The following is a 21324-nucleotide window of genomic DNA, read 5'->3' as shown; positions in this document are numbered from 1 at the left end:
TCCGGCACGTCTGGCTATAAAAACACCGGCCCCCACACATGACATCACCGCACCTTGAAAAAGAGCAGCGAAATGCGCGTCGGTAGCAGCGATACACAGGTCCGACACTACACTTCATTATGGGTAAGCATTTCGGATAAAATATGACTACATGCCATTATGTTGCCACTGAGCGATGAGTATGTGATTTGGCACTGTGTCTGATAATAGGGACACAGTGTGGATGCTTCCCAGACTGACGTTTAAGCACTAAGCACTTTATTTTATAACATTTAGCTTGGCATATACCTGTGGCTGACCTGATCCCTTATGTCTGTACTTGTTGTTATTTGGATCTATATGTAATCAGTTGATTTATTTAATAAAATTTGTACATTTTTACATACGTCTTTTGGACTTAATACTCCTTATATTTTCTCTTGGTGGCTATTGTATTCAGGAGTGTCCTCTCTAAAGAGACTGCTGTAGACATTGTGTCAAATTGTGATGTATGTTCTAGGCATCCCAATATCAAAATTGTTCCCTTTGGGTTGGAGTTATATTAACACTGTGTGACCATCTTTGTACTATTGATGCTGCTTATGCAGCATCAATAGTAAAAAGAACTTATTTTAAAAATAATAAAAAAAAAAAAGAAAATCATTATATACTCACCTTCTGACGTCCCCCCGGATCCAGCCCAGGCCTTTCTCGCTCCTTGCGATGCTCGGGTCCATGCATCCAGTTACAGAAGAATGTAATAAAATTTGTAAATAATTTTATATCAAAAAATTGTGGATGCATACTCCTATTTTTTCCTTTCGGTTTTCATGATTGTCTCTTGGAGTGTCCGGAGTATTAGCATATATGCAGTCTCTGTTTTTCATGGTATGAACACATGGCTATATGCATGTGTATGAGATCGCATAGTTTTTGGTCCACTGTGGGCTGTATTTATTATATTCTTCTCTGTGTCTTCACAGCAACCATTGTGGAACAAATGGATTTTCTTGAACGCGAAAAAGCGTGGCTCATGCAGCTTGATAAAGTGTTTAATGAGGGATCTGGGAGCACTGGTGATTTTAAAACCGGAGACACTAGTGGTCTCACTATTAAATATAAGGAATTGCTCAATAAACGCACCCGTCTTTGGTGGAACAGGGCATTTTTGGAACGGTATATTGGATGTGGCCTCATACCTAGAGGGTTGCGGGTCCAGGTATTCCCGTCTTTTGTGGTGGAAGACCCAGAATTTATTAGACAATGGGAAGACGCAGCATCTCTTTGTTCTAGAAGATTTATGGAGCTATTGTCTAAGGGTACCGTCACACAGTGGCATTTTGATCGCTACGACGGCACGATTCGTGACGCTCCAGCATCGTAACAATATCGCTCTAGCGTCGTAGACTGCTGTCACACTTTGCAATGTAGGACGCTGGAGCGATAATTTCATGACGTATGTGCGATGTAGAAGCCGTTGGTTACTATGCGCACATCGTATACAATGTGCCACCTTTGTTACACCATGCGATCATGCCGCCACAGCGGGACACTAGACGACGAAAGAAAGTTTCAAACGATCTGCTACGACGTACGATTCTCAGTGGGGTCCCTGATCGCAGGAGCGTGTCAGACACAGCGAGATCGCTGGAACGTCACGGATATATCGCTCGAACGTCACGAATTGTGCCGTCGTAGCGATCAAAATGCCACTGTGTGACGGTACCCTTAAGGTACCTTCACACATAACGATATCGTTAACGATATTGTTGCTTTTTGTGACGTAGCAACGATATCGTTAAGGAAATCGTTATGTGTGACAGCGACCAACGATCAGGCCCCTGCTGGGAGATCGTTGGTCGCTGAAGAAAGTCCAGAACTTTATTTCGTCGCTGCATCTCCCGCGGACATCGCTGGATCGGCGTGTGTGACACTGATCCAGCGATGTCTTCACTGGTAACCAGGGTAAACATCGGGTTACTAAGCGCAGGGCCGCGCTTAGTAACCCGATGTTTACCCTGGTTACCAGCGTAAAAGTAAAAAAACCAAACACTACATACTTACCTAACGCTGTCTGTCCCCGGCGCTGTGCTTCTCTGCACTCCTCCTGCACTGGCTGTGAGCACCGCTCTGCTTTCCGGCCGCTGTGCTCACAGCCAGTACAGGAGGAGTGCAGAGAAGCAGAGCGCCGGGGACAGACAGCGTTAGGTAAGTATGTAGTGTTTGTTTTTTTTACTTTTAGGATGGTAACCAGGGTAAACATCGGGTTACTAAGCGCGGCCCTGCGCTTAGTAACCCGATGTTTACCCTGGTAACCGGCTGTCTGTGTGACAGCTCTCCAGCGACCAAACAGCGACGCTGCAGCGATCCGGATCGTTGTCGGTATCGCTGCAGCGTCGCTTAATGTGAAGGGGCCTTAACTCTAATGATAAACAATTGAAGGAGCTGGATGTAGAGCTCAAAAGAATTCAGGATGAATTGAATAAGAATTTGACTGGTGATATGGCAACTAAATTCAGGAATGAGGTGGATGGAGCTCTCCAAAAATGGGAGACTGAACTGGTACAGAATTAAACTAAAAAATACCAACGGGATTTGGCTGATCACCAACAGGAAGGAGTATATAGGTGGCACAAACGTACTTTCCATAATAAGACCTTTCCTAGGAGTCGATCCACCTCAGTATCATCAATGTCCTCTATTGAAGACAATGCTCAGAGTGCCGACAATCCACGACTGTTTTTCAATAAGAGAGGCCATGTGAGGAGCAATGATTGGAGGAGTGGAAGACATAACAATAAACGCAAAATGACAACTTCACCCTCCATGGATAAAAAACCAAAAACTAACAATCTTGCGGTAATTAACCTATCCTCACATGTCCTCTCGGAATCACAGAAGGAGGTCTTAAAATTAGGTCTGTCTTTTTCTCCATCTAACAATTTTAACTTCTTCTTAGCATTGAAAGATCTTCATCTCTTTTCACGGAAGATTATCTTAAAGAGACTACATCTCCGCTCCTCTTCCGTTCCTGAGATTACTGATCCAACTGAATTAGAGGTATTGCAAAATTTGGAAGAACTGGAGCGTGAGTCCAATGTGTCTTGGGTGAGTACTCCTCCACCTAATATTTCAGCCAGATGTACTACTTTTCCCCCCTTGTCCCTGTGCCCACAAGTTGAGATCTTCACAAAACTGGTTACGGAAGATTTTAAAAAGATCAGTAATTACAAAAAGAGGGATAATCTATCCGTCCTGCAGAGACAGGCCCTGCAGGAAATTAAAATGTGGGAGGATGTAGTCATTAAACCAGCGGACAAGGGGGGAAACATTGTCATCTGGCCGGTGGAGAAGTACGAAAGGGAAGCTTTTCGTCAACTTAAAAATAAAGAGACTTACACCCAGCTTGGACAAAATCCCCTCCCTAAATTTCAAAATCAACTGCAGGCGATTCTAGAAATTGCCTTTGAAAGAGGCATTATAACTAAGAAGATTTTGGGAGGTCTATTGCCACAGTACCCAGTAATACCCACTTTCTACCTTCTCCCCAAGGTCCATAAAGATCCTACTTCTCCTCCAGGGCGTCCTATTGTCTCTGGCATAGGAGGGCTATGTGTTATGTCTTGTAAATTTATTGAGCATTATCTGAGAACACAGGTGGAAACTTTGCCCTCCTATGTCAGGGACACTACGGACGTCCTGAAACGGGTAGATGGCCTTGTCGTGGAGGGGGATATGGTCCTTGTGACAGCGGATGTCGAGGTATTGTATACCAGCATTCGACATGTGGATGGCATGAGGGCAGCTAGATTCTTTTTGGAGTCTAGTAATGTGGAGGCGGATGTGCGTGAGCTGGTGTTGGAGTTGCTGGACTTTATTTTAACACATAATTTCTTTGTGTTCAAGGATCGTTTTTTTCTCCAGAGGCAGGGCACTGCCATGGGGGTGGCCTGTGCTACGTCGTATGCAAATTTGTTTTTGGGATTTTGGGAGCGTGAAATCTTTTACGGCGGAGCGCAGGCGTCCCCACAGATTCTTGGATGGTATCGATACATCGATGACATCCTGTTCATTTGGCATGGCCCTGTCCTGGAGTTACAGCAGTTTATGATCGACCTTATTAGGAACGACTCCAACATCAGGCTCACGTACTCCTACCACCACAAAGAGATCTCTTTTCTTGATATCACACTGAGAGTGAACGATGATGGTCTCATGTATACGGACATGTATCGTAAGGATACCTCAGTGAATGCCCTCCTGCATTCCACATCTTCGCATCCGCCCTACACGATAAGAGCCATCCCCATTGGACAGTTTCTTCGGGCTCGAAGGATCTGTACCTCTGATGCCTTATTTGAAGAACAGGCTAGGGACCTTGGGGAGAGGTTTAAACAACGTGGGTACAGTGGTCGTGTAATTAAAAAAGGATATGTTAGAGCGAAAAAAACTAAGAGAGATGATCTTTTGGTGGCAACTAAGAGGGATAACAAGAAAAATACTTGGGATGGTCAACCAAGGTTTATATCCACCTATAATCATAGGTGGGATGTGTTGAGAAATATCATCAGACGGCATTGGTCAGTATTACAGACAGACCCGATTCTGGGTAAACATCTGCCTGACCAACCCCTGATAACTGCACGGCGGAGTAGCAACATATCTGATATGTTGGTACATAGCCACTACGTGGCTAAAACCCCTGATTTCTTTGGTGCGGGTCAACAAAGGAAGGGCTTTTTTCCATGCAGTGGATGCTTGGCATGTAAAAATCTGGTGAGGGCCACATCCTTCACATCCTCAGGTGACAAGAAACAGTTCCAAATCAGAGAATATATTACGTGCAGTACAACGTTCATAGTATATTACGCTATATGCACGTGCAAACTGATTTATATTGGGCTCACGTCACGGGAATTGCGCGTGCGCGTGCATGAGCACGTTAGGGACATCATGGCAGCCCGGGATGTGGAGGATGTGGATAACCTGAAACCAATACCAAAACATTTTCGCCAGTATCACCAATGTAATCCCAAATTTTTGAAAATCTGGGTTATTGATAAGGTCCATGCAGGCATCAGGGGTGGTGATCTGAAACGAAAATTAGCACAATGCGAATGTCGGTGGATAACCCTGCTAAATACTATGTCCCCACACGGGCTTAATGAACAACTGAGCTTTAGTTCCTTTCTATAGTGTGGCAGTTCTGGTTCTTCATTTTAATGTTATCTTACTTTTGTGTCTGTTTTTGTGTGTTTATTAATTTGTTTTTTCTCCCCTTGATTATTTCTTTAGTGTTCTGTAAGATGATTTCCATGTTATATGTTGAATGTCATTATTCCGGTGAATGAGAGACCGCTATCCTCATCATGGGTGCTGTGTCGAATGACTCTTCTACCAATGGCCCCGTTTGATGCCCGAAAGATGATCATCAGAAGCTTTCACACGTGCACCGTGCACTCTGTATTTCTATATTGTATTGATATATATGGACCTTATTTTTTTCATATTACATATGTTCACTATTATATCACTGTATATTTTCGTTGATGTACGGAGCAATCAATTTATGTCTGTGCTATGTACATGTCTTTTCATGGTTTATAACTTTGTATGTTATTCCCCCTTTTTGGGGTGTGTTTCAAGTTATGCCTTCACCTTTAGTATTTTGATGTATTTTTTATCTATGTTTCATAGATGCGAGGTTATATGGATGGATTTTATGTATACATCGCATTTTTTGGGCTTCTAGAGCCATAGGATATGTGGGGTACGATATGCCTTTATTATTTTCTCTTTCTGACGCGATGTCATTAGTGGGGTTTTGGTGGTGTCCACTGTGCGCATGTCCCTGGTGGTGCGAATTCCGGGACAACGCTGGGGGCGCCCGTTAGTGACGTGTGCGTTTCACCGGCGGCGTCACGACGCTTAGGTGTAACTCGGCGTCATGGAGTGCGCCGCAGCGTTGTACTTCCTGGCGCACAAACGTTGGACATGCGCCATTATGTGTGACACCTCTTCTGATGGGCGGGGATTTGGAGGGCCTCAAGGTGCACATGTCTCGTGTGATCCATACTACGCGACATCGCTGTGGTCGCCCAGTCGTGACGTTTGCGTTCCATTGGCGTCGTTGTGGCGCCAATTTTGGGGCACGACGTCATGGTGTGCGCCGCAGCGTTGTATATTCCGACGCACTGACGTCATAAATGCGCCGTGATTAGGGGTACCTGATGGGGTTTTCGGATCTCTTAAATACCGGGTTAACACACAATACAGCCCTGCCCCCTGACGAAGCCGACGCGAAACGCGCGTTGGGGCTCCGGTGGTAACTCCTGGTGGTCCGGAAAATGGGTAAGACCCTGATAGGGATTGTGAGCATCTAGTATGTTACTTTGAATGGTAACCCCTGATTTGGGTAACAGTATTTAGCACAGCTTGCTTACTCTCTCTCAGTAACTTCCTGCTTGCCCATTTCTATGATATGCACTAGTGGCACTTTACTTGTTTATACGGATATTTCCAGGGGGTTCTCCCCGGATGAGTGTTGTTCTTTTCAGTGTTGTCCTAGTTTTCCCCTCATTATCATTTTGTAGTACTAGTATTGTTATGTGTGTTTTGTATTTATTTCATGTAATAAAATTTGTAAATAATTTTATATCAAAAAAATTGTGGACGCACACTCCTATTTTTTCCTTTCGGTTTTCACAGTTACAGAAGAAGTAGTAGTCGGGCTCCTTGCATCTTCTCGCCCGACCACTTGCACCAGTGACCCCATTCCGTCACATCTCCTCCAGTCCCTTTTCCCGGCTGTCACCTCTCACCTAACAAAAATATTCAACCTTTCCCTCACTTCCGGTATTTTTCCCTCCTCATTTAAGCATGCCATCATACAGCCATTACTTAAAAAACCATCCCTCGACCAAAACTGTGCCGCTAACTATAGACCTGTCTCTAATCTTCCCTTCATCTCTAAACTCCTTGAACGCCTGGTCCACTCCCGTCTTACCCGCTATCTCTCAGATAACTCTCTTCTCGACCCTCTTCAATCTGGCTTCCGCTCTTTACACTCTACTGAAACTGCCCTCACTAAAGTCTCAAATGACCTACTAACAGCTAAATCTAATGGTCACTACTCCATGCTAATTCTCTTGGATCTCTCCGCAGCATTCGATACTGTGGATCATCAGCTCCTCCTCAATATGTTCCACTCCATCGGCCTCAAGGACACCGTTCTCTCCTGGTTCTCCTCCTATCTCTCTGACCGCTCCTTCACTGTATCTTTTGCTGGTTCCTCCTCCTCTCACCTTCCCCTTACTGTTGGGGTTCCTCAAGGATCAGTCCTAGGCCCCCTCCTCTTCTCTTTGTATACTGCCCCTATTGGACAAACAATCAGTAAATTTGGTTTCCAGTACCATCTCTATGCTGACAACACCCAATTATACACCTCTTCTCCTGTTATCACGCTGACCTCTTTAGAAAACACCATTGATTGTCTTAGCGCTGTCTCTAATATCATGTCCTCCCTCTATTTGAAACTGAACCTGTCAAAAACTGAACTCCTCGTGTTCTCTCCCTCTACTAATCTACCTTTGTCTGACATTGCCATCTCCGTGTGCGGTTCCACCATTACTCCAAAGCAACATGCCCGCTGCCTTGGGGTCATCCTTCTTTCCGAGCTTTCATTCACCCCCCAGATCCGATCACTGGCTCGCTCTTCTTATCTGCACCTCAAAAACATTTCTAGAATTCGCCCTTTTCTTACTTTCGACTCTGCAAAAACTCATACTGTTTCACTTATTCATTCTCGTCTGGACTATTGTAACTCTCTACTAATCGGCCTCCCTCTTACCAAACTCTCCCCGCTCCAATCTGTGATGAATGCTGCAGCCAGGATCATATTCCTCACCAACCGTTACACCGATGCCTCTACCTTGTGCCAGTCATTACACTGGCTACCCATCCACTCCAGAATCCAGTACAAAACTACTACCCTCATCCACAAAGCACTCCATGGTTCAGCACCACTCTACATCTCCTCTCTGGTCTCAGTCTACCACCCTACCCATGCCCTCCGCTCCGCTAATGACCTCAGGTTAGCATCCTCAATAATCAGAACGAAGACAAGAAGAGAAATGATCCAGCTGGAGGTGGAGGCAGTTCAGACTTTGTGAGACTTTATTATACAACTAAAGCAATAAAAAATTCTTCCACAAGAAAAATCTTTACATAGCCAACACCTGGCACACCAGTTAACGCTGCTATTAATCCTGTGTGACAAACTTTTTACTATTGATGCTGCCTATGCAGCATCAATAGTAAAAAGATATAATGTTAAAAATAACCAGCCGGCGTGACCAATCAGCGACATTGCTGCGGGACTTAAATCACGCTTCACTGATTGCTCGCGCCCAGCTGGTGCGACCAATCAGCGACATTGGTGCGGGATTTAAATCACGCTTCGCTGATTGCTCGCGCCCAGCCGGCGCGACCAATCAGCGACATTGGCGTGGGATTTAAATTACGCTTCGCTGATTGGTCGCGGCCAGCCGGCGCGACCAATCAGCGACATTGCCGTGGGATTTAAATTACGCTTCGCTGATTGGTCGCGCCCAGCCGGCGCGACCAATCAGCGACATTGGCGTGGGATTTAAATTACGCTTCGCTGATTGGTCGCGGCCAGCTGGCGCGACAAATCAGCGACATTGCCGTGGGATTTAAATCACACTTCGCTGATTGGTCGCGCCCAGCTGGCGCAACCAATCAGCGACATTGGCGCGGGATTTAAATCACGCTTCGCTGATTGGTCGCGGCCAGCTGGCGCGACCAATCAGCGACATTGCCGCGGGGTTTAAATCACGCTTCGCTGTTTGGTTGCGCCCAGCCAGCGTGACCAATCAGCGACATTGGCGTGGGATTTAAATCACACTTTGCTGGTTGGTCGCGCCCAGCCAGCGCAACCAATCAGCGACATTGCCGCGGGATTTAAATCACGCTTCTCTGATTGCTGAGGGATTTAAATCACTCTTCGCTAATTGCTCGTGCCCAGCCGGCGCGACCAATCATCGACATTGGCGCAGGATTTAAATGACGCTTTGCTGATTGCTCGCGCCCAGCCAGCGCGACCAATCAGCGACATTGCCATGAGATTTAAATTACGCTTTGCTGATTGGTCGCGGCCAGCTGGCGCGACCAATCAGCGACATTGCCGTGGGATTTAAATCACACTTTGTGATTTAAATCCTACGCCAATGTCGCTAATTGGTTATGCCGGCTGGCCGTGACCAATCAGCGACGTGTGATTTAAATCCCGCGCCAATTTTTATTATTAAGAATAATAATAAAAAAAAAACCTGCTACTCTCACCTTCCGTCGTCCGCCGATGGGCGCGCGGCTGCCGCCAGCTTCCGTTCCCAGAGATGCGAGACCGCTAAGTCATCTGGGTAATTTTGCAATGCATCGCTAGGAATGGAAGCTGGCGGCAGCTGCGCGCGCATCGGGACAGCTTCGCTGGACGCCGCAGGGTGAGTATATAACTATTTTTTATTTTAATTATTTTCTTTAACAGGGATATGGTGCCCACACTGCTATATACTACATGGGTTGTGTTATATACTGCGTGGCTGCTATATACTACGTGGCCAGTGTTATATACTATGTGGCCAGTGATATATACTGCGTGACTGCTATATACTACGTGGGCAGTGTTATATATTATGTGGGCTGTGTTTTATATTACATGGCTGTGTTATAGACTGCGTGTCTGCTATATACTACATGGCTGCTATATACTACGTGGCCTGTGCTATATACTATGTGGCTGCTATATACATACATACATACAGTACATGTGCTAGAATAACCGATGCGTTAGAATCGGGCCACCATCTAGTATTATATATTTTTTAATGCACATTAGGTCTGCAGACAGGTTCATATTCCCGCCATAACATGACAATGTGGGATACGGCGGGCTGTATCACATTCAGCAACAGAAAAAATTATATTTTTTTAATGTGCTATAGGTCTGTAGACAGTTTTATATCACCAAAGCACTAATTGGCAAGGTGGGATACAGCAGGCTGTTCATATTTAGCTAGTGAAAAAATAAATATTCTTTAGAATGCTATACTCATGAACAATATAAGCAGTGCACAACACCCCAGTAATGGTTAAACAAAAAAAAAATGCTGGAAGGTAAATTTAACAGCCACACTGGATAGTAGCTCTCTACGCTATCTGACTGATATACACCCACCTAGCTAACTAGCTAAACTCTAGGATACAACAGGCTTTTTCAAATTTAGCTAGTGAAAAAATAAGATTTAGAGTGCTACACTCGTGCATGGAGCACAATAGAAGCACAACACACTAGTAGGACATGTGCCCTGCTGGCTTTGTCTGTAGACCTCAGTAATGGGCAAAAAAAAGTTCTGGAAGGTAAATTTAAGAGCCACATTGGACACAAGCTAGCTACATTATCTAACTGATATACAACCGCCCAACTAACTAGCTAAAATCTTGCTGCTAACAGTGTCAGCGTCAGGAGCAGCCTCTGTGTTGTTAGGCTGCCGTCACACTAGCAGTATTTGGTCAGTATTTTACATCAGTATTTGTAAGCCAAAACCAGGAGTGGGTGATAAATGCAGAAGTGGTGTATATGTTTCTATTACACTTTTCTTCCGGTCACGTGATCGGCAGTCATTTGATGCTGCTCTTGGAAGGTACGGAATCGTAGCGGGAGCCAATAACCTACACGTTTCGGAATTACTGCGGATTCCTTCATCAGGGTTGGCTCCCCCTGCGCTGGTTATCCTTAAATACATGCAGCTCGTTTTGCATAATTTATTCAGAAAATATAAGACCGAAAGGTCTGAATAATGAGGTGGAGCTATTCGCATTTGAATAAATTATGCAAAATGAGCTGCATGTATTTAAGGATACCCAGCGCAGGGGGAGCCAACCCTGACGAAGGAATCCGCAGTAATTCCGAAACGTGTAGGTTATTGGCTCCCGCTACGATCCGTACCTTCCAAGAGCAGCATCAAATGACTGCCGATCACGTGACCGGAAGATCGCAGGCCCTTCCGAAGGTCCTTTTCATTTCCGGAATAGATCCTGGACCACGCGCACGCCTGTCACCGGCCGGAACGGCACGCGCATAAGACTTGAAATCACAGCTATCAAGACCTGAACAGGAACATGACAGCTAAGTAGTCTTGCTTCACAAACTAACTTTTGTATCACCACTCCACTGTGGCGTGCGACTTCTGGACTTTGCTCAAACCTATCCAGTCGCAACATATAGACGTAAAGGCAGCTCATGCTCTGTGTAGTTTGCCTGCTTTTATACTTCTCTGGAGAACAGGTACAAGGCAACACATAGCCCAGTCACTCTCAGGGGCTTTGTTATTATTATTATTTTATGTACACATATCTATGTGATATATATAGAGATCCCCCCCCCCGCCCCTTTTCTTTCAGGTTCACATCCTGAGTCCACCGCAAGAGACAACCTGAAACAATCAGCTTTTTACTATAAAAACAACGCTATCAATGTGTGTATATACATACGTACCTAATTATAACATCTGAACATATATCTATCAATTACCTTTGTTTCCTTTTTAGAAAGTACATTTACATTACCCTAGACCTGACTCACACTCCTAATAGAACAACTCGCGCACTTCATCTCATTGAGCAGGTAAATCTTACATCTATCGTGTTTTTACTTTATGCAACGTAGGACGTAGCGCGGGTGCATATATACATATATTGTATATCTTTATTCTCAAATCCAAGATTCTGCCTTTAAACACCCCAGTTGAGATTCTACTACATTTACAAAAGAATGTTCCTCTTGATTGGCATCAGGACTATCTATATATATAATTGTCTAAGGGTTTTTCTGTCTGTCTCTCTTTCTGTCTGTCACGGATATTCATTGGTCACGGTCTCTGTCTGTCATGGAAATCCAAGTCGCTGATTGGTCGTGGCAAAACGCCCACGCCCATTGCCACGACCAATCAGCGACGGCCATAGTCTGGCAGCGAAATGGCCGCTGCTTTACTGCCTGCAGTCAGCGCTGAGCGCTCACACAGGGTTAATGCCAGTGTTAACGGACCGCGGTGTAGCGCACTCCGTTAATGCAGCTATTAACCCTGTGTGACCAACTTTTTACTATTGATGCTGCGTATGCAGCATCAATAGTAAGAAGATCTAATGTTACAAATAATAATAATAAAAAAAAGGTTATTCTCACCCTCCGACGTCGCGCTGTCCTCGGCAGTACAAGCGGCAGGTTCCAGTGCCAAGGATGCTATGCAAGAAGGACCTGCCGTGACGTCACGGTCATGTGACCGCAACATCATCACAGGTCCTGCGCTCATACCAACCCTGAGACCGGAAGATGCCGCATGCACCGCGCACAGGTGCCAGGACTTCAAGGGGCCTTCGGAAGGTGAGTATATGTTTATTTTTTATTTTAAGTCTTGTTTAACCACGCATATAGTGCCCACATTGCTATATACTACGTGGGCTGTGTTACTACATAGCTGTACAATACACAACGTAGTTGTGCAATACACTACATGACTATGTTATATACTACCTGGCTGTGCAATATACAAAGTGCCTGTGCAATATGCTATGTGGCTCTACAATATACTACATGGCTATGTTATATACTACGTGGCTCTGCTATATACTACGTGACTGACCAATATACTACATACCTGTGCAATACACTATGTGGCTATGTTATATACTTCGTGGCTCTGCTATATACTACGGGGCTGACCAATATACTACATACCTGTGCAATACACTATGTGGCTGTATTATATACTACATAGCTCTGCTATATACTACGTACGCTGTGTTACATACTACATAGCTCTGTTATATTCCACGTAGCTATGTTATATACGATGTCGGTTGTGTTATATACTACGTCACTGTGCAATATAGTACGTAGCCTGTGCTATATACTACCTACATATTCTAGAATACCCAATACGTTAGAATCGGGCCACCATCTAGTATTACATATTTAGGAACGTCAATAATGATATCTACATCAACTTTATATTAATCAAATTATCTTCCTTTATTACAGACTCTAGAATCTGACCTAAATAAAATAGGCCAATACAGGATTTCATGGGTGGGACATGTTGCAGCCTTTCAGATGTTCTCACTACCCAAATTATTAGGGTATGTTTCCATGGTCAGAAAACGCTGCGGATTGGACACTGCGGACAAATTTTATGAAATCCCATCTCCACTATGCGTTCAAAGGTGCAGGTGGCAGACCTGCATAACCGGACACGCAGTGCACGTTTATAGACCACAGCATGTCTATTTATCTTGTGGAGACGCTCATTCTCCACAAGATAAATTACACAGTCTATTTCTAAAGTGCAGTGATTCCTCCTGTGTTCAATGAACACAGGCAGAATCACCGTGCATACAAAAGCCGGTAGCTCCGACTGAGCATCTCCGCAAGATAAATTACACAGTCTATGTATAAAATGCGGTGATTCCACATGTATTCAATGAACAAATGCGGATTCACCGTGCCTACAAAAGCCGGCAGCACTTTTGGCGCAGCTGCGTCCAAAGCGCTGCCATTACGGACCGTGGAGACATACCTTTATACATGTTTCACACTTTTCCAATCTCCCTCCTAAGAACTTTTTTCACCAGGTACACAGAATCATAAACACTCTTGTGTGGAGCAACAAAAGACCTCTCTTTTCTAACCACCTTATGAAATGACCTAAGAAATTCGGAGGGCTCAACCTCCCTAATGTTCATGATTACTATCTAGCTATCTAATTAGATCAAGTTAGAGCATGGTGGAATGGAAATAAAACTTGTAATTGGGTTCAAATTGAATCACAATGTGCAGCCTCTAGAAATCTAAAAGCTCTATATAGTGCATCTTTGATTGCTCCAACTAATAAGATAGATGCTCTTCCCTCTGTGGTTTCTTCCATCTCCAGCTGGAAATCATTCCATATAAAAGGTTGTAACACCTCAGCTGGTTATGTCCATAACTCCACTGGAAACTTTATAACTCTTAATACCAGATCTTAATATAAGGCTAGGTTCACATTGCGTTAGTGCAGTCCGTTTAGCGCATACGCTGACGGACTGTGTTAACGCAATGTCTAAAAAGGATCGCGTCGCGTTTAGCGATCGCGATAGCGCAGATGCCTGATCTGCGCTAGCGAGAACGGACCCAAAAAGCTGAAAGCAGCGTTCGAGGTCCGTCAGAGAATAACGGAACATCGCTAATGCATGCCAAAAATGGCATGCGCTAGGGATGCGTTACATACATTGCGGTCAATGGGTGTGCTAACGGATCCGTTACATAGCGTTAGTTGCGCTATGTAACGGATTCCGTCAGCGGACACCCACTAACGCAATGTGAACCCAGCCTTATTAAAGATTGGACAAAACGAGGCATTGTAATAGTGAAAAATTTGTATGGAGGTCCTAACCTCCTCTCTTTTGCTTCATTAAGGCTAGTTTCACATTTGCGCTAGAATCCATAGCATTTAATCCGCATCCACAAGTGCTGGAAAAAACACATATAAGCGCGTACAAACGCGGTGTTTTTTAGACGCATGCGGGAACGCAATGTGGTTTAAAAAACGCCGCGTTTGTACGTGTTTATATGCGTTTTTTTCTGCGTTTGCGTTTGTGGTGCGCATGGTGACAAATTTTACAGGAGAAAAATCTAAATAACCAGACACCGCCAATGTGACTACAGAGGGCGTGTATTATGGGATCTCTATATATAGATCCTTGAACAGCTGAAATCTTCAGATTTTGCTCCTGTATGCTGTGTCATAATGGATCTTCGCATACAGAGCTTTTATTTCAACCTGGATTTAAGCATCAAGCTGGTTCTTGCCTGTGCGTTTGCTTGGGAGCAAGACAGAAATCGCGAAACATGGAGAAGGAGACATCGTAGGCTTTTTGGAGACACCTCATTATCGAACTACGTGAGAGCCGTGGAGCCTATCACACGCTGTATGGCGAGCTTAATGCCAACCCGGAGAAATTCCATGAATATACAAGGATGTTGCAAGACTCGTTCTGGAATTTGCTTGCTCGTATCCAAGAAGCTATACGGAGACAGGACACCCACCTCCGTAGAGCGATTCCACCCGAGGAACGTCTGCTGGTTACATTAAGGTACGTTCCAAATCTAAACCAATGACAGTCCAAATTTTGGGTTTTCTGACATGTATTTTTTGTGTATTTTCCTTTCTGTTTTTAGCGTAACCACACCATAAATAGAATAGATTGTAATTTTTTTTTGATCATTTTCTTCCAGATTTCTGGCAACCGGAGAGAGTTTATCATCCCTCCACATCCAATACCAGCTTGGAATATCCACCCTGTCCGGAATAGTTGCGGATACCTGCCGGGCTTTGTGGAATGTACTCCGGGATGAGTTTATACACCTACCCACCTTGGACATGTGGCTTGAAATTGCGGAAAAATTCTGTAGTGTGTGTGATTTCCCAAACTGTTTGGGAGCGGTTGATGGAAAGCACATTCACATTATCAAACCAGCCAGAACAGGATCGGAGTACTTCAATTACAAAAAATATTTTTCTGTTGTGCTCATGGCAATTCCTGATGCGGACTGTTGCTTCATCGCCGTGGACATTGGAGCTTTTGGCCGTGGCAGCGAATCACAGACTTTTAAGAATTCTGATATGGGCCGCCGTGTGTAGGGCAAAAATTTTAATTTTCCACGGCCACAACCGGTCCCCAACACTCAAGGTCCACTGATGCCATTTGTTATGGTTGTGGATGAGGCCTTTCAGATGTGTGGAAACCTATTGAAGCCATATTCCAGTCGAGACTTGAACTACACTAGAAGGATCTTTAACTACAGACTTACCAGGGCCCGAAGAACAGTAGAGTTCACCTTTGGCATTCTAGTCTCAAAATTGCGCATCCTTGCATCAGCCATTAATCTAAAAATGGAGACAGTCGACGAGGTGGTCAAAGCCTGTGTGGTTCTGCACAATTACATAATGGCTAAGGAGCGACCCAACATTGAACTGGATGAACCTGTTGCACACCCACTGCCCGATTACCATCATCATCCGCTGCGGTCAACTGCTAAAGTTGGTCACAAGCGGGACCAATTTGCCGCCTTTTTTGATTCTGATATTGGACATGCGTCATGGCAGGACAATGTTGTGTAAATGTCCTGTTGTAATTTTATCTGTACCAGTAATTTTCTTAAATGTTAATAATATTTCTCATTAATAAACTTTATTTTTGGTTGTGTTGACCGTGTCTCCGATGTATTTCCTCTACAAACCAAAGTTGTCCTAAAACTAGCAGTATTTGGTCTGTATTTAATATCAGTATTTATAATCCAAAACCTGGAGTGGGTGATAAAGGCAGAGGTGCTAGTTATTATGTTAATATCAAAATTTACCTCTAATTGTTCCACTCCTTGTTTTGGCTTACAAATACTGATATAAAACACTGACCACATACTGCTAGTGTGACGGCAGCCATGTTGCTTTATGCTTGGTGACGTCATTGCGTCCTGATTCTGTTCTGCAGTATCCATTGGACACAGACTGAAGAGACAATGACTGTCACATTAAAGAGATCTATACTCATCAAGTCAAGTGTCAGAAATAATGAATTCATGATGCACATATAACAGCCTCATGAATTCACTATTTCTGACACCTGTGCAGGTGAGCATAGATATGCCATGTATGACCACCATCGTCCCTTCACTTTGTGTGGAATAGATTACGTACACAGAAGGGAAAATGGAGGTTATCATACAAGGCAGTTCTCTACTCACCAGGTCAGGTGTCCTAACTAATGAGTTTTTTGACACCTGACCTGTTGAGTATAGTTCTGCATTGTATTTCCGCCATTTTCTCTTCAGACTGCAACACTAGTCACAGACTTAGCAGAATGAAGAGATTATGGAGATAATACATGAATACATTTTTTGGCCCACCTCATATCTCTATACTAAAGGCACACAAAGCTGCAGTATTTTATTTGCTAGCTACTAGAGATATGATGTGGCCAAAAAATAAAATGTGTGGCGAAGTTTCTTATTTGGCGCACGGTGTGTGTTGCCGGCGGCGATAGACACAATAAACCAAACATAATTGGGGCAAAAAATTTTTTATTTATTTTTAACAACAAAAAAATGTCTTTAACTGCGCCGGCTTGAGGTAGAGTGATGTAAACGGGGGGTGTGAAGCACTGAGGCCTTGCTAACCATGGACGACGCTGAGGTGGTAGGAGAAGGGGCAATGAAACTAGTGGGGTCTGGTAGTTCGGGGATGGGGCTTGACACATGAGAGGCTTGAGACGCACTGGAAGGGTGAGACAAACCTGACATTACAGACACACTGGGAGGTGAAGGGGGAGGAATACTAAGAGTCCACTGGTTTTTTTGTTTGTTTTTTTTTCCTTTCTGGGATTGCTGGGTTCTGGGAAGCCTCGGTGGGCTCATATGTTATGGCACGGTCATGGTGGGTGACCTGAGTCCATAGTGCTCGTAGAACGAGCAGCCATGCCAGAGTCCATAGTGCTCGTAGAACGTGCAGCTATGCCAGAGTCCATAGCACTCATAGAGCGGAAGGCCATGCCAGGGTCCTGCTGCATCGTGGTGGTGGCGGTATGGAAGGCCATGCCAGGGTCCTGCTGCATCGTGGTGGTGGCGGTACGGAAGGCCATGCCAGGGTCCTGTTGCATCGTGGTGGTGGCGGTACGGAAGGCCATGCCAGGGTCTTGCTGCTGCATGGTGGTGTCAGTGGAGGAGGTCCAAGCAGGAGCAGCGGTTGTCATGGTGGTGGCAGTGGGCTGTCCAACAGCACTCGGCATGGTGGTGGTGCTGTACTGGTGTCTGGCAGTGCTAGGAATAGAGGTGGCCATGCAGTGGTATGAAGCAGAGGTCGGCATTGAGGTTAATCGTGACAGTGAAGGCACAGGTGGATATACCGCCACTGTCTGCTGAAAATACCGAGTCTGCTGCATAGCCTGCACGTAAGCAGCATTGCAGGCCTGCATGACACTCAGCTGGAGATCAGGAGTAAGGTGTTCCGACATGCCCTACTCAATTTGGTTAAAAAAATGATGTGCTGGCCTCTGGTGGTCGGCTTTTACTTGGTCAAGGCTTTTGGTGACCTCCTGGATACGTGTATTCATGTGGCTAAGTGAAATATCCATTTGGTCACCCAAAGCCTTGAGTCCTTTGTGAAAAACCAAGCTCAAGTTCAAAAACTCGGGCATGAGGGACCTGTCCGATGCCCTCTGCCGCTGCCGGGAGGAGCCAAAAAAAAGGGGCAGTGGCAGAGGACTGGGAAAGGGGAACACCTGATGGACAAGCTTCCTGGTCTCCAGTTAGTGTGGCAGGCCCACTTGCTGCAGCGCTGCTGGATGGCTGGGACGGGTCTGTGGCTGTAGTGCTCCATGTGCTGTGAAAAAAGTAAAAAGAAAATTAATACCAAAAAATAACCAGACGCAAAATCCTGTGGAATAGAAACATACAGATTATGGCAATACAATACAACCTAATGCAAGGGAAAAATACTTACGTTCTCTGGGCAAGGACCGGTCTTAAAAATGCCAGAACACGATGGTATTTATATCTTCGGATCCTTGCTCCTGAACCACTGGGAACACGGCTCTCTTGACGCAGATCCTTGTTGAAGCGGTCCTTCATCGAACCCCAACGTGTTTTGACTTTGGCCACTGTTAAAAAAAACCCATTATGGTCAGAAAATGAACTTTTGACCGTGCTCACACAACTGTGTGTGATGAGAGAAACTCCTGAGAGTTTCTTTCATCAAACACAGTTGTGTGAGCATGGCCAAGGTCTCTGCTGCTTCACACTGCATTGCAATACTTACCAAATGCAGTTCGGACCCGAGTCGGGGCGTTGTCCCAGCCATCCCACATCGCTTTGGTCACCTCATTCCATAGGCGCCAGATCGTTACGTTGTTTGAGTGCAGTGGACCCTGGGTGTCCCACAACGGGACTCGCTCCTGGACCAGGGAGATGAGGAGGTCATTCTCTACTATGTCTTCATCTTGTTCTGGAACCTAAAAATGAAAAAGAGACATTAATGTTGGGTCAATTAAGGAAAAGAAAGAAAACAGAGGCTGAGAAATGGCATGAATAGGAAAGTCAAGATACAAAAGGATTCCAGAAGAAAAATGTAAAGAAATAGGAATGTAAAGAAAGGAAGATTCAAGAATACTAAAGTGAGGATATAGTAAACAGTCAGCCTTGTATACGTACACGCTCCCGCCTTGCCACCCGACCTTGACTCCGCTGCTCCTGCCCAGTCTCTGCCGCAGAAGAAGAGCTCTAAAAAAATGAAAAACAAAAATTGTTATATGTGTTGATGTGACAGTGAATACTTACCAATCTGAGGAGGCAAGTACTCACCTCACTGACATGTTCTACTTCAGAAGGCCCAGGACCTTGCTTCTCATCAGAAGAAGAAGACATTCTGATGCATGCAGAAAGAAAGAAATAGCAGAAATCAGGACATGTAGAGACAGAAAATAGAAAATAAAGGCATTGGCTAGGATATGCTCACATTGTTCAGAGGCTTGGTTGCTCCAAGGTGCTGTGGTCCGTCTGTTCTGCTTGGCTGTCTGCTGCATAGTGACCTGCAAATGTCTACTCCCTCCCTTTATCACCTTGTATGTGGGGGGTGGCTTATCAGTGTCTAGACATATTTTTCTCTTGTGGAACGCATGCGTTCATGAATGCAAGCAAACGCATGTGCTTGTGAACGCATGCGTTCATATAGACAGCAATGCGTTTTTTTGGAACATTCCTTGCACAATCAACCGCATACCTTTCCAAGTGGCAAATTGACGCCTCTAAAAATTACTACATGTTGCATTTCCGCGACAAGCCGCAGACGACGAAACGACGCATACGTCGTCAAACGCGGCAAAACGCGAACGATCGCAGACGCATGCGTCCCTAATGTTAAAGATAGGAATACACAACGCATGCGGATATTTGCGGAAGAAACGCTGCAGACACAACCGCAAATGTGAAACCGGCCTAACCCTTTCACTGTTTGACTTTTTGAATGCAAAATTGGCTGGAATTGAGAGCAATGTTGCGTTTGAAGAGCCCCTGATGTGCCTAAACATTGGAAAACCCCCACAAGTGACCCCAGTTTGGAAACTAGACCTCCCAACAAATTTTTTTTAGAAATGTGGTGAGCATAACGTTGAGTCGTGAAAATAAAATGATCTTTTAGCCCCAATTTTTTTATTTTCACAAGGGTAATTAGAGAAAATAGACCGAAAAGGTTATTGTGCAATTTCTCCTGAGTACGCCAATACCCCATATGTGGAGGAAAATCACTGTTTGGGCGCACGGCAGGGCTTGGAATGGAAGGAGTGACGTTTTGGATTGACTTTGATGGAATGGTCTGTGGGTGTCATATTGCGTTTGCAGAGCCCCTGATGTGTCTAAACATTGGAAATCCCCCACAAATTATCCCATTTTGGAAACTAGACCTCCCAAGGAATTTATTTAGATATGTGGTGAACACTGTCAACCTCCAAGTGCCTCACAGCAAATTATAAAGTTGAGTTGTGAAAATTAAAAATAAAACAAAAACATTTTTTCCACAAAAATTATTTTTTAGCCCTGATTTTTTTATTTTTACAATGGTAATAGGAGAAAATAGACCAACAATGTTGTTGTGCAATTTCTCCCGAGTACACTGATACCCCATATGTGGAGGAAAATCATAGTTTTTGTGCATGGCAGGGCTTGGAATGGAAGGAGTGACATTTTGGATTGCAGACTTTGATGGAATGGTCTGCGGGCGTCATGTTGTGTTTGCAGAGCCCCTGAATTGCCTAAACAGTGGAAATCCTCCACAAGTGACCCCCATTTTGGAAACTACACTCTCAAGGAATTTATCTAGAGGCATAGTTTCATAGTAAAGATTATAATGCTTTTGATTTTACTGGTGTATGAAATTATAATGTGGTGTTATGCGTAAGATGTGCGGGGTACATCAGATTATCAAAGTGTGTTGTTTCAACAGGGTATAAACTATTTGTGGACATGTGGTATGCTTTGAAGCAATTCTTAATGCAAGGCCAGGTTTCTCAGGGCAGGTTTCATAATGGTAAGTTGTGTTCTTTTGGATTCCCCTCTTGGAGCATACTCTGCACCGTTTTTGTAATCGTCCTGTCCTCGCTGTTTGGGGAACCTATCCTGGGAAATGTTTACCTGGGACAATACGGGCACTATCAGTTTCAGAAGTGCTGGGACCCTCACCTTTC

Source organism: Ranitomeya imitator, chromosome 8 (genome assembly GCF_032444005.1).
Source record: "Ranitomeya imitator isolate aRanImi1 chromosome 8, aRanImi1.pri, whole genome shotgun sequence".
Classification (NCBI taxonomy): Eukaryota; Metazoa; Chordata; class Amphibia; order Anura; family Dendrobatidae; genus Ranitomeya; species Ranitomeya imitator.
The sequence above is the reverse complement of the archived record's forward strand: the minus strand, read 5'-3'. Positions refer to the sequence as shown.